Source organism: Gorilla gorilla, chromosome 2, assembly GCF_029281585.2.
Source record: "Gorilla gorilla gorilla isolate KB3781 chromosome 2, NHGRI_mGorGor1-v2.1_pri, whole genome shotgun sequence".
NCBI classification, from domain to species: Eukaryota; Metazoa; Chordata; class Mammalia; order Primates; family Hominidae; genus Gorilla; species Gorilla gorilla.
In genome coordinates this window covers 66995885-67010244 of record NC_086017.1, presented here as the reverse complement: position 1 = coordinate 67010244, position 14360 = coordinate 66995885, and the positions used below count along the sequence as shown (strand labels likewise).

The window sequence follows — 14360 nt, the reverse complement described above, 5'->3', positions numbered from 1 at the left end:
TAGTAGAGATGGGGTTTCTCATGTTGATCAGGCTGGTCTCGAACTCCCAACCACAGGTGATCTGCCCACCTTGGCCTTCCAAAGTGCTGGGATTACAGGCGTGAGCCACCGCGCCCAGCCCTAAGTATAATTTTTCTTTACCTTTGTTATTTTGGTGGTAGCTTATACTTGTTTGATTTTGGATTTATTAGAGAAGGACTAAATCTTTCACCTGGTGACTTACCTTCTGAGTATGTTTTAGTGCCTTTAAGTCTAGTAATATTAAAGCTAGGTGTGGGCGAAATGTCGCTTAGTAGAGAGTGTTAGGGAAGATGTTTTAAGTGAATAAATAAGAATTTAAGAATTTAAAATAATTATTGATTAGTAAGTCTAAGAATTATTGATTAGTGAGTCTTCCTGACTTACCAGCATATTATGAAAATAATTGAATCTGAATATTATCATGGAAATTCTATTTGTACTGCCAATTTAGCCAGCAAACCTTTGTTCCTTTGTGTGTGTGTGTGTGCGCGTGCGTGCATCAGTGTGTGTGTGCGCATGCGTGCGTGAGAGAGTGTGTGTGTGCGCGCACGCTTTCCCCAAAGTCTTTGGATTGATCGCACATTACCCATAAAGAGAATATATGTTAATTCTGTTTTATTGGAGTTTAAAAAAAATCCCGATCTTGGGCTAGAAGCCACCCTGGTTAGGCTGTCTCATTGAGGTCACTGCGACATGTGTGATGAGAGCATCTCAGGCTGACTGCTTGTGACTATGGACAGGGCAGGTGACCCATAAGGCTGTCAGTTTTCTTACTACCTGTAAAGTGGGACAGTTACACTAGAATTATTCTCAAGATTTTAACTATTATTTTTATTGAGGTGATTTGAACCTTTAATTCAGAGGGTGTAATTGTCCTGTCCTACCCACTCCGTGTCCTTATTGAGTTGCCCACCTCTTTTGCTACCTAGACACTTGCCTCTTGCACCTGGGTGTCTGTTTTTCATCTCACTTGGGAAAGAACACCCAACCTCTGGCCATTGTTGCAGATCTTTCTCTAATACAAGAAAAGCATTTGTCCTACATGTAGTTTTTATTTTTTAAATTGAGACACAGCTTTATTTTTGCAAAATGTGGCCTGTCGGCTCTGCTGGTCACTTTTGATGTGCCTGTGTTGCTTGCGTACATGGAGGGTGCCCACGTCTCCATCTGCCTTCATCCTTCACAATTTCACGTGTGATCACCCAGCTCATCCACATGGCCAAAGACCCAGTGCATCTCCCAATTTTTAACATCAACACTATTGTTAATGATTGATTACAACCCATTTAGTCTTCTGGGCCAGGAGCTTTTAGGGCCCAATCAATCACTGAATCCATAAACAAGGGGACCGCCTCAGACTCCCTGGGAGCTCTGAATCACACTGGGGTGTTGACAGTCCCAGAGGCCTTTCTGTCAGCAGCTGTCTGGGTTGGAGAGGATTTGGGTACTGTGCTAGGTGTTGGCGAGGGCAGAAGAAAGGCAGCCACAGATATAGAAATAGTTTGTTTGACAGTTGATCTGCATATGGGTAATTGCAGAACTGAGTCGTTCATTTTTTACCCTCTTTACTCCCATTTACACCAAGCTGTCTTCTTGTCAGGAAAGCTGGAAGTCAGAATAGTGATACACACATACACACACACCTACACCTTCCTCACCTGTTTTTAAAAATGACTCCTTCCTGGGAACCCCAACATGAAGCAGATAAGAGTGCAGCAGCTCTGGTTGAAGAGAGTGGGGAGAAGGACCCTGTCTGAGCCCCGCCCCACCCACAGGTCCTTGCCTCTCACGCAGGCATTGCTGTTCTGTGGGTTTCCCTCTCAGTCCAAGAACACTTATCCTGAGTGATTGTCCACCTGCCCTGGTTGAAGTGGCATTGTTTTAGTAGGTCCTCTGGGATGATCCCTGGATATGATAAGAACATTTCTGGAAGAGCCCTGTAAAAGCAATTCCTTCCCCTCCACAAGGGTGAGTTTGGGACTACCCTTAATACACCAGAGTGAAGATCCTGGACTTAGAGTACATGGGTGGGTGGACTTAAAGGGACCAGGGAGACAGAGAAGATAAAAACAGAGATAAGCTTTAAGAAGATAAGGTTATAGCTTGCACTGGCATCCTGTCGTGAGCAGGAGAGGAACCAAGAATGCCTGATAGTCTGTCAGGAAGATGGACTCCTCCACAGGGTCTGTGACACAAGCCAGAGGAGGAAGAGATGGTGAGCGGCTAGGGAACAGGTCACTCATTCAGAGACCAAAAGGGCAACTGTGTGTGATAACAGGCCCTAGAGTATGAGGGCACCAACAAGGCTGACTTGATGAAATACCTTATCTCCAGGGGTCACACCCCGTGGAAGCACACTGAGCTTAGACAGAAGTGATGACAAGTTGTTTTGGGAAGGGACCGTGGTTGAAACCAGTGCCTCCACCTGCAGCAGTTTACTAGGGGCTCTTTGCCCTCATTCAGCCCTGGGCTGATTGAAGCTTCAGCCACCTTTGCAGAAAGCTCTTGGCTCCTGGTGAGAACATCTTGAAATGGGCCTAATATCTGTGGAAAGTGAAAAATGAGACCAATGGTGTGTACTGTTTCCACAGTTCTGATATGCCTCTTGCCCCTGTAGGTACAGAAATATTGAACTCCAAATAATTGACTTGAGTTGTAACGCTGTGTTCTAATTTGGAAACGTGAAGCTGACCACTTCCAGAATGTGCCCCCCTCGCCTTCACTCAGAAAAGCCGGGTGTGTCTCTTCCACCCGAACATCACTGCCCTAGGCACATTGCACTCATTTTCCTAGGGCCTGGCCCTGGACTCTGCACATCCTGGGAGCTCTATGAAGAAGGGCAGGATTACCCTATTGAGTACAGATATTCCTCTCACACACATTGAGGGCTTTGGATTAAAGTGGTTTATGTGGGGCCAGCATTTTTGGGTGCATATGAAGCCTAGGGGATTTGTGACTTGGCAGATTTGTGTGTAAGCACAGCTCCCCAGCCTCCTGCCTACTTCTGATAGGGGTACTGGCAGCCTTCAGGGACTGAGGCTGTAGACCCTGGAGATGTTCCTCGCACTCTAGGGAGGCAGTAGCAGGGCACCTTCAGGACTGGCTCCTCTGAGGGAGTCCCTGTTTTTACCTCATCACTGATGAGAATGACGTAGCCTTTGTCGAGATTATCAAGGCAGAGTGGAGATAGGTCCCTCCAGCACTGAGACAGTTTTGTGCCTGTGCAAACAAAATACTTCAAAAAGGATACTGCCCCTGCCTCCATCCTGGTGTAAGGTGGCAGAAGGAAGCAGTGGCTGACAGCAGAGTTAAACACACTTTAAGGTAGGTCAAATTTTTGACATACCATTTTCCTCTGCCGTACCAGCAGCTGCTCTCTACTTTGAAAGGGGGCTTAGCTGCTCACATAAACTTTGGTTTGTGATAATGTAAACTATTATTAGGATTATCTTTTTATTCATAATATATGCCTGATTCTCTGTCTACTTTATTTATGCTCCGTTTGAAACACTCATTTACCTTCACTACTCAGAGCCAGCATCAACCCCTCTGAAAATGAAGGGAAACTTTATAACAGATTATTTAAATCTCTCTGTGGTTAAAAAGGACTCTGGGAATGAAATCATTGGGTTGAGGAAGCTTCAAATCTCAGCAAAGCTTCCAGGTTAAAACTGGGATGCGATGTTGACAAAACATTCCAGTTTAAAGTTTTTTTTTTTTTTTTTAAATGAAGCTTTATCCCCAGGGTGGTGGTTTTCATAAAGAAATGCTTGATTCTCAGTTGAGAATTTTTGGCCTTCAAAGTCTCCTCTTCCCTCCCACCAACCTCCCCCCAGCCCCGCCCAACTTTTCATCACCACCTGGTGGAACCATTTGTCACTGAGGACGTTCTGGAAGTTAGAGAAGTTCCTGAGGCTCAGGTTGGCGACACCAACACAGCGGTCAGCCAGGCCCTGTCTCCCTGCCAGGAGGCCGGAGTGGGGGAGGTCAGACGGGGCGGTTGGAGGGGGAGGGATGCCACGTGCTTCTGCCTCAGGTGTTCCCGCCTTGTTTGTCAGTGGAGAGCAGGTTAGTGGGTGAGCCAAGAAAAACCAATATGTGTTTCAATTTTTAATAAAATGTCTCTCCTACCCTTTGTTTCTCCCTCCACTTCTCCACAAAAGAAAGAACAGAGTGAATTTTTAAGCACATCTGGACACTGTTTTTGTAAAACTTTTACCCTGAATTCCCAGAAGGAATGTATTGGCTCCCATTTTTCCAAGCAAAAACTGAAATGATTCCTTTGTTTATAAGTACTGTGCTTGCATATTTTAATAAAACAGTAAAGAAAGGAATTGCACTGATTTGAAAATCTTTAGCTAGGCCGAAGCTTTGCCCTTTATGCCTCTCTTGAAGTCTTTGAGAGGTGCTAAAAGTTTATGGTTGGTTATTTTTGGTGTCAGTGGGAAAGGGAGAGTTAGGAAGGCTCCGTGTGTCCCTTTTTGAATTTTTTTTTTCCTGTGGCTATAAGAGTGTTCAGGCAATGGGGCAGGGGCTGCTCTTGGTCCTTGTTCCTCTGTTCTGCTTCCTCTACCATGCAGTGCCCTCTGGTGAAAACCGTGCAGATACAATCAGATAACAGTGTTCCAGATCTGAGAGCCCAAGGCCTGCGGTGGAAGACAGAATCCATCTTTTCCTTATCAGATAGTGTTTGTTTTTTTCTTAGGTGATTCTTCTGTAAGCCTATTGTTGCCAAGAAAATGAGGTTGATCTTTCATTAATACCAGTCTTATTAGGATGTTGGCATGGTGTTCTAGTATGGGGAGAATTGCAAAAGAAACTTAGAGTGTCGAGCTTTTTTTTTCTCCCAGAAATGTTTACTATAACAAATATTAATAACATTTAGCAGTTTGTGTATACAGATAATGTACAAAAAATAGACCTTCAAAAATTTCTAATCTGAAGTGACAAATAATTAATGTTTAATAATCACTAGTTGTTCTGCTCAGGATTATGTTCAATTGTATATAGTATTTTTAATTCAAACAATACATTAGAGAACAAAGAGTATTTTAATGTTTATTCCATCCCTCAGAAATGAAAACTGCTAACAATACAAAAAATAGCTACATATTCCCTGAAAAATAAGTCCTGAGTGTCAAGCTTTTAAAGATGAAATACAGAGACATTTGCTATTTTGGGTAACTTGTAAGATGACATGGTTCTGTTCAGACCGGTGGTTATAGAAGTTCTTTTTTATGCCCTCAAAAATTATGTTTTTTAATTAAAGTTATATTGTCAGGAAAACATCAGTGTACTGTGGTTAAGTTATGAGGGTCAGCTGGGTGCTGTGGCTCACGTCTGTAATCCCAACACATTGGGAGGCTTAGGCAGGAGGATTGCTTGAGCCCAGGAGTTTCAGCCCAGCCAGGGCAACATAGCAAGACCCCATCTCTACAAAGAATGAACTTTTAAAAATTAGCCAGGCATGATGGTACATGCCTGTAGTTCTCCCAGCTACTTAGAAGGCTGAGGCAGAGGATCGTTTGAGCCCAGGAGTTCGAGGCTGCAGTGAGCCATGATTGTACCACTGTACTCCAGCCTGGGCAACAGAGTGAGACCTTGTCTCCAATTTAAAAAAAAAAAAAAAGTGTGAAGGTCAGTCACAGCTCTGCTACTGCATAATAAATGTTCATTAGTGATAAGCATTGAACCAGTGTAATAGTTACTGTTTCCTAGAATATTACTTTCCCTAGACCTGTTCTGGGTGTCTGGAAATAAACTCTAGAGGTATAATATTCCCAGAGTAGACCTCATCTCAGAGATCAATCAAATTTCAGAGATGACCACACCTCAGCTTTTCTACATTACTTTTGAGAAAGAAAGTTGTTAGCCATGATGCCAAAACTGACCCACTAAGCCTTTCGGGGCTATGGATGTACATCTGTCAAATGGCAGCAAATGTTGAATAATGCCCAAAACAGGATGGTCTGAAAATTAATACTTGTATTAGTGCCGTCATGCAAACATTCACCATTTTTGTGAGCTTTTAACAAAAATGGTTTGCCTGAATTGAAATCTAATTCGATAACTTTGAGTCCTACTGATACCGTTCTAGCCAATCTTTTGAACTTTTATTTCTCTTTGAGTTCTGGGAAATTGCCAGTTATTCTAAATGCTAGCTCTTAGACCAGTTGGTTAGGAGTATCTGGTTAAAAAAAAAATGACCTGATTTAGAGCTCGTAGTTCAGTGTTGGTAGTCTCTACATTTTCCATGTAGCATTGTTTCAAAAACTGCAAAAAGGTATATTTTAACAGTGGTTCAAACTGTAAAGTGCTGAGCAGATCTTGGGGAACATCAAGACATGGGTTCTCTGTGTTCTTCTCCATAATGTGGGAGATTAGAGGGCTGTCTGGCAGAATTGTGAGCTCTGAGCACAGCCTTGACTCTAAGGTGCCTGGCTCGGTATCTTTATGCAGAAGCCTGACAGTGAACTAGCAGTCTTTTCAGTACCTTTTTCCAGGGCCAGATTTTTTTTTTTTTTTAAGTTTTAAACATATGAAAACATTTGATTTAAATGGTCCTAATAATATGTTTTTTATTTTTCCTGTAAAACTAGGATTTGAGTTTGAATAACAGCAGAAAACTTAGGAATTAATATGGAGGAGCTATTTTAAGTGATCTAGCAGTATAATTATTTGCTCAGAGATTTGTGTAATCAAAAAGGTTTTCAGCCAGGCGAGGTGGCTCACGCCTGTAATCCTAGCACTTTTGGAGGAAGGCTGAGGTGGGCGGATCACCTGAGGTCAGGAGTTCGAGGCCAGCCTGGCCAACATGGTGAAACCCTGTCTCTACTAAAAATACAAAAATTAGCCAGGCGTGGTGGCACATGCCTGTACTCCCAGCTACCCAGGAGGCTGAGGCAGGAGAATCACTGGAACCAGGGGGCAGAGGCTGCAGTGAGCTGAGATCATGCCACTGCACTAAAGCCTGGGAGACAGAGCAAGACCCCGTCTCAAAAAAAAAAAGAAAAAAGGAAATTTTCATTGCATGTACCCCATAAATAATATACACTTATTTGTATATATAATATTCACACTCAAATTCACATTCAGTTCAAAATTACACAAAAATTCAAAATAAAAAATTTAAACATAGGAAAAAGTTTAAAAAGCATTTAAAAAGATGGTTTTCATGTTGAAAACATCCATCTTGACATTCTTTTACCCGTAGCCTGTTTAATATTCTTTATTTTAACTGTATTTCATTCTCCTACTTTGCCAAACTCACTTTTTCAATCTTCTTTTTCCTCCGTGCATGCCCTAACTATGGGTAGTCTCACAAAGCCCAATTCCTGGCTTTTTGTTATTTTTTTACACTTTCTGTTAATTTTGTATACCTCTTATGAATTAGCCTATCTGTCCTTAAGTTTCTGTGGCATGCCGTCATACATGACGTCCTGCCTTTTAATCCTGCATTTTTCCCCTCCCCCCAAAATATATGATATTGTAAAAAGATAGTAGGCACCTCACTTTCACTGTTTTTCTGCAGCCTACTTTTAAAAAAAAGACTCTCTTTCCCCAGTGTTCTCTTTTTTTTTTTTTTTTTTTGAGATGGAGTTTTGCTCCTGTTGCCCAGGCTGGAGTGCAATGGTGCAATCTCAGCTCACTGCAACCTCTGCCTCCCGGGTTGAAGCTATTCTCCTGCCTCAGCCTCCTGAGTAGCTGGGGTTACAGGCATGCACCACCATGCCCAGCTAATTTTTTGTATTTTTTTAGTAGAGACGGGGTTTCTTCATGTTGGTCAGGCTGGTCTCGAGCTCTCAACCTCAGGTGATCTGCCTGCCTTGGCATCCCAAAGTGCTGGGATTACAGGTGTGAGCCACCGCACCTGGCCCCCAGTATTCTCGTTATTGCCTTAAAATCACTATCTTCCGACTTCCCCAAATAAGAGCCTGCAGGTCACCTTTGAATATTTCACCATCACCTCTGTATTGTATTTGTCACCAAGTCCTGCAATTTTTTCCTTAAAAATGCCTCTCAGACCTGTCCTTTGATCCTCATCAGTACATTGCTGTCCCTGTCATGTTATATGTGGACTGCTGCAGTTGCTGGCTATCTGGTCTACCTCGCTCCAGTCTTCCACCCTGTAGTCTCTAGTTCTTCCTGCATATGTGGCCCTAACACTGTTTTGTTGTTATCATTCCTTTCCTGGTTCAGTTTCCTTTAATGTTTTTTGTTTGTTTGTTTTGTTTTTTCTTTATTGTGTTGAAATACACATAACATAAAATTTACCACTTTAACCATTTTAAATGTACAGTTCAAAGATTTTTAAGTAAATTCACAATGTTTTGCAACCATCACCACCATCCACCTGTAGAACTTTTTCACCTTCCTAAATGGAAATTCCATAACCATTAAACAATAACTCCCCATTCTCCTCTCCCTGCAGCCCCTGGCTATCTCTATTCATGTCTCTATGAATTTGACTGCTCTAAATACCACATATAAATGTAGTCATACAGTATTGTCCTTTCTGTCCTTTTGTGCCAATGTCAAATTTTTAAAGATTGTTTTTAGTGGTCTTGATCTGTAGGGAAGTTGATGAAGATTTGGTAAAAGCTAACAAAGGGCCTTTGCTTTGAGTCTTCTTATCTCTTTAGTATTTAGTGAGCTCTGTTTGGAAGCATGACACTGGTTTACTCTGAGTACAGACAGGAAAGTCAAGGCGTGTAAGAGCAACAGGGGAAGGTTAGAGACTCCCAACTTAGGCCTCTGTGGCACTAACCTAATACCAAAAGTTTTTCGTCATGGAGGGAAGAGAAGTGAAAATTGGAAGTGGCTGGTGACCAGGACTCACCTTCCCCCTTCTTAAATACCTTCCATCTGTATTAGGGGCAGGGAATCAATTTCCATCTTGAAATGGATATGTGTTTTGAGACCCCAGCTCCAGTCTTCTGTTTTATAAGTGTCACTTCTGCTCTCCAGGCCCTGGGGTTTGACTCATCCCATCTGTTCAATTCTTGGGTCCTTTGGATTCATCCTTTGAAGCTGTGGTTTCATTGCCTCTTTCTTCCTTCCTCATCTCCCCACCTACCCCATTGCCACCTTCGCCTGTATCAGAGACCTTTTCCCTGTACTTCTGTCTGCCAAATCTAGGCTTGTGCTCACATCTGTAAGGACCACTGTATTTGGATCTTGCCTGTCTCCAAGATGTACCACATGCAAAGCTGAACCCACTTGGCTATTTCAGCCCCTATGGTGCCCATCTTTTCAGGCCAGTTGGGGGTGTCTAACAGAGAAGCAATGAGGGTGTGTTGGTCACTTCCAGGGATGTGGGAAGTGTTTATTCTGGATGACCAGGAAGACTCTGTGTCATCCCTGAGAAATAGGAACCATTTCCTGAATGCTTACCATGTGTTGGGCACTGGGTGGTACAGTTGGTAGCACAAGCTCCTGGGTCTGTGTTTGCTTGAAAGAAACTTCCTTCCCGTCCGCAACCCCAAAGCTTGACATGCCTCCTCTGAAGACACTTCTCTGGCTAGCCTTCCTCTGTTCAATTACCCCTTGTCTGAAATCTTATGACATAGAGCTCAGTGGCATAACTTAGCCCATTCATTCTAGGCAGTGTAACCTTATCTACTGTAGTTTCGTGTCTTTTAGCTTTGTTTTCCAAAACTAATTGTAAACACCTAGAGGCAGGGGTCTAGTTTAGCCTTATTCTCACTCAAAATGGCTTTCCCAAGTGCAAAAGCATATTTCAAGCTCTTGAGACATCTGGTTGATAAATCCTGGGGCATTTGCAGAGGTTTTTCATGGATAAATGAGAAGGAGAGAATCTCAGGGTATAGTTAAATATTGCTTTTAGATCAGCTAAGTTTTTTTTTTTTTTTTTGAGTGGGGGGTGGGGGCGGGGGAGGGGTAGACAGAGCTTTGCTCTGTTGCCCAGGCTGGAGTGCAGTGGTGCAATCATTGCATCCTCAACCTCCTGGGCTCAAGAGATCCTCCTCAGCAGCTGGGACTACAGGCGTATGCCACCACACCCAGCTAATTATTCTTATTTTTCATAGAGACAGGGTCTATGAGATGGAGTCCAGGCTGGTCTTGAATTCCTGGTCTCGAGCATTCCTGCTGCCTTGGCCTCCCAAAATGCTGGGATTACAGGTGGGAGCCACCATCCCTGGTCAGGCTGTTTTTGAGGCAGAGCTCATTCTTTCTTCTTCCACACCTGGGCTACATATGTGTTGTGATTCTAATCACAAAATGGAATTTACCGTTTTTTACCAGTGAGTGGTTTTTATCTCCTTAGCTTGGTCTGTAAAATCAAGCCACCCTGACTCTCTGGAAAGAGTTGGAGGTCTTAGGTTTCCACACGGCTGTATTGTGATTGTTGTGCTGGAGAGAGGAAGACATTGTTATCTGCTTCCTGGATTTGCCAGTTTCCCTTTTAATTTTACACAGTTCTGTTATTCACTGGAGATCAGTCATCTAATCATAAAATCTCCTACATTTATGTAATTTTAAAGAAACATACAGGATAAATTATAGTAATTTGGTTACCCTGCAGAACAGCGTTTGGGATACCCACATCAATAGGCAACCTACCAACGTATCAACGTGTGTATACTGTGCAAGTAGCCTTGTCACTACATGTGTCCTCTTGCCTTTTCCATGTACACAGCCGGCTCTGGAGCAGGTGACGGGGCCTGCTATACTACTTCCTACTAATGGTGTTTTCCCTTTGTAGAAAATGATGGTTGATGACAGTTGATAAGACCCTTAGAAAGAATTTTGCCCAGTGGTCCTAACTCACTTTATTAGGCTCTTTTTGTTATTTCCTCCATAGATCTTACATATTTCACCCAGAAGGAACTGCATTAACTGATAGCTGGTGGAGATTTATGAGAGCAAATGTTATATATATTAGGATCTAATTTATGTCAAGTCACAGTCCATGTGATGCAGGCAGTAAAGACCATCTGGAAGAGTCTTCTTCAAAATGATGGAATGGGAGAAGTTTCATATTCTTCTTTGTACTTAATTTTATTTTACCTTGAACTTGTTATCTTTACAAAAATAATAAAGCTGTCTTCAAAAGAAAAGCCTACAGTTCTAGAAACTTGAAAACCCCCTCTTAGGGAATCTCTGAGAATCACTGAGCATCCCACCACTTCGCAGGCAGTTGGGGAAGTGGCAGGCAGGAAGTGGCACATCCTGGCCTGGCCTTCTGCCTCCTCCCAGCCTCCTGCCCACCTTGCTCTGAACCTGCTGTGCCTTTGGGGCTTCACCTCCTCAGTGCTCCAGGAAATGCCTGAATCTGTGTCCCTAGAAGCAGTGCTGCTCACCTGACAGCTTGGCCTCACACTGACCCAGCTCCCCATTCTTTGTTTTTTTTGTGTGTGTTTTTTGTTTGTTTGTTTGTTTTTGTTTGTTTTGAGACAAGGTCTTGCTCTGTTGCCCAGGCTGGAGTGTAGTGGAGTGATCATGGCTCACTGCTACTTCCATCTCCTGGGCTCAAGCCATCCTTCCATATCAACCTCCCAAGTAGCTGGGACTACAGGTGCATGCCACCATACCTGGCCAATTTTTGTGTTTTTGTTGGTAGAGATGGGGTTTCACCGTGTTGTCCAGGCTGGTCTGAAACTCTGGGGCTCAATAATCCCCCTGCCTCAAAGTGCTGGGATTGCAGGATTGAGCCACCACACCTAGCCCCCATTCTTAGCTTATTTATTTATTTATGGCAGGTAAAGGCTTGTTTTATTTTAGTGGTTGATCTACGTAATCACTGAGGCCAGTATGTACAGACAAAGGGGGAGCTTTCACTTCTCAGTCTCTTCCTCCTTAGACAAAGTCTTGATGACCTCCTCCTTGGCCTGTAGGCAGTCTTCATGGTGCTTGCGTGCTTCCTTGGTCTTAGACCTGCGGGCCTTAGCCTGGTCAGCCTGCAGCTTCTTGTGGGCCTTGTCTGCCTTCAGCTTAAGGATGTGTTCCATGAGAATCCACTTGTTTTTGAACACATTCCCCTTCACCTTCAGGTACAGGCTGTGATATGTGTGGTGATCAGTCTTCTTAGATTCACAGTATCTTCTCAGCAGCCAGCACAGAATCCGCATTCTCCTCATCCAAGTTACGTTCCCTGGCATTTGGGCATTGGCTGTACCCTTTCACTTACTTATGCCCATGTGCCTGCCCTTCCAGCGGGCCAAGGTGTTTTCCTGGCATCAAGCCCGGGAATGGAAAGTCACAGGTTTGTAGATGATCAGCCCATCTTTGATCAGCTTCTGGATCTGCTGATGGGAGTTGGCATTGGCGATTTCATTGGTCTTATTGGGGTCCAACCAGACCTTCTTCTTGCCACAGCAGAGGACACTAAAGGCGAGCCTCATCTGAAACCTGAGCATACTCATGGCTGTGGCCGCAGCAGTGAAAGCAATGAGCTCCCCGATTCTTAGTTTAAAGTCAGTTTAGCCAGAACCTTTGGACTTTCCTTTAAAAAAGAATTAATCACTGCTTTTAATCTTTTCTGGTTAGCTTCTGTTTCATGCTAACTTCATGACAAAATGTTACAGGTTTCTAATTTAATTTCACCATATTACTTTGATTTTGTAAACATTTCTCCATGGGAAGCCTTAATGAAGTGGCAAGATACATTGAATTCTTTCTGTTGACAGGTGAAGGGACAAGGTCGTATGTGCCATTTACTTGCCTCAGCCCTATAGGAGAGGACTAGGAACACACCACCAGGCCCACTTCATCAGGGGTGGAAATATGCTCCTACCTGCTGTTCCATCTGCTGCGTCTGCCTCACAATGGATTTGCTTTATAATTGACCTCTCTATACCACTCCTTGCCAGAAATCCTTGGAGAGGGAGTGCAGGGAGACCTTAATTCCTGGGAACACCCCACTGCCTTCTTCACCCACAAAAAAGACATTTATCAAAATCTAAAATTGACCAAGACATCAATACTTCATTTTTACATCATTCTTTGCCTTCTCAGAATGACATTTTAGTGGTTCAAGGAAATTAAAACAAAGCTGAATACTCCTTGGCAAACATAATTATTTCCTGGCCTAAATGTCACAAAATGATTTAATTGGTATGTCATTGTGTGTATGTGTGTTTGCATGTGTGTGTGTGTGTGCTTTAATGGAAATTCCATGTGGTATCTTTGGGAAATTAGGAAAGAGAGTCTTCTAGATTTATTGCTTATAGTTTAAGAACAGACTGCTGGCTTCCATCCAAATAGTAGGACGATGTAAAGTAACAGGGATCATTAGTGTTTGAATATATCCTTCCAATTGCCTGCTATTTTAAAATTAGTTTGGCAAAAGGTAAAAGTCAGAACTGACTGTGAAATTTTTTACGCTTTGAAACTTGTAACATTCATCAAAATAAACTTGTGGGGGACTTGGCATCATGTAAGCGATGGTGTCCTTTGCTTTATACCAACATCTTAATTCTGAAGCTGAATGAGTTTTGCTGTGGCTGGAGTAGGAGTCAGAGACATAGATTATTCATTTTGGAAAGTTGGAATTTTAGATTATCCTTCATAGTGGCTCATGCACAGATATTATAAAATATATCCCAAACCCAACTCAGTTTTGTGTGTTGACCGCAAATACCATACTCTGCAAAGGCAGTTGAGCAGGAGTGGGAAAATCAGCTGTTTTCTTCATCTAGTGGATACTATGAGTATTTTCCTCCACACTCAGTGATGAAAAAAAAAAAGAATAAGAATTAGCCACATCCTAGTTCACTTTTTATCTTGATTCAGTGCAACTGACTTGGCTGCAGACATAACTGTTGTCACCTGTGATCCGAAAAGTGACTGCTGTCTTGATGGGTTTATGTGCTCAACAGTGTAAGTGGTTGCCTTTCATGTTTCTCCTTTGTAAAGTTCATGAGTCCCAGCATCTTGGACAAAGTGTTCAGTTACTGAGTTGTAACAAATACTGCCTATAAAGGATTACAGTTGGATGGCATTAATCCAATAATTCTATTTAAAATGGAGATTTTACATCAACCACTTCCCTCCCCCATTAGAATTTTTTGTTTTTGTTGTTGTTGTTGTTTCTGAGATGGAGTCTTACTCTGTTGCCCAGGCTAGAGTGCAGTGGTGCGATCTTGGCTCACTGCAACCTCTGCCTCCTGGGTTCCAGCGATTCTCCTGCCTCAGCCTCCCGAGTAGCTGGGATTACAGGCGGGTGCCACCACGCCTGGCTAAATTTTTTTTTGTGTGTTATTAGCCATGTTGGCCAGGCTGGTCTCGAACTCCTGACCTTGTGATCCCCCAGCTTCGGCCTCCCAAAATGCTGGGATTACAAATGTGAGCCGCTGCGCCCGGCCGTTGTTTTACAG

The 14360-nt window shown here is 43.0% G+C and overlaps 1 protein-coding gene and 1 pseudogene across 1 annotated transcript in view; one reads left to right on the top strand and one right to left on the bottom strand.

The window, feature by feature from the left end:
* IL17RD (interleukin 17 receptor D) overlaps positions 1-14360 on the top strand; it is a 75094-nt gene that overhangs the window by 18744 nt on the left and 41990 nt on the right. The window lies entirely within an intron of this gene.
* Positions 11820-12416, bottom strand: LOC109026400 (large ribosomal subunit protein eL19-like; annotated as a pseudogene).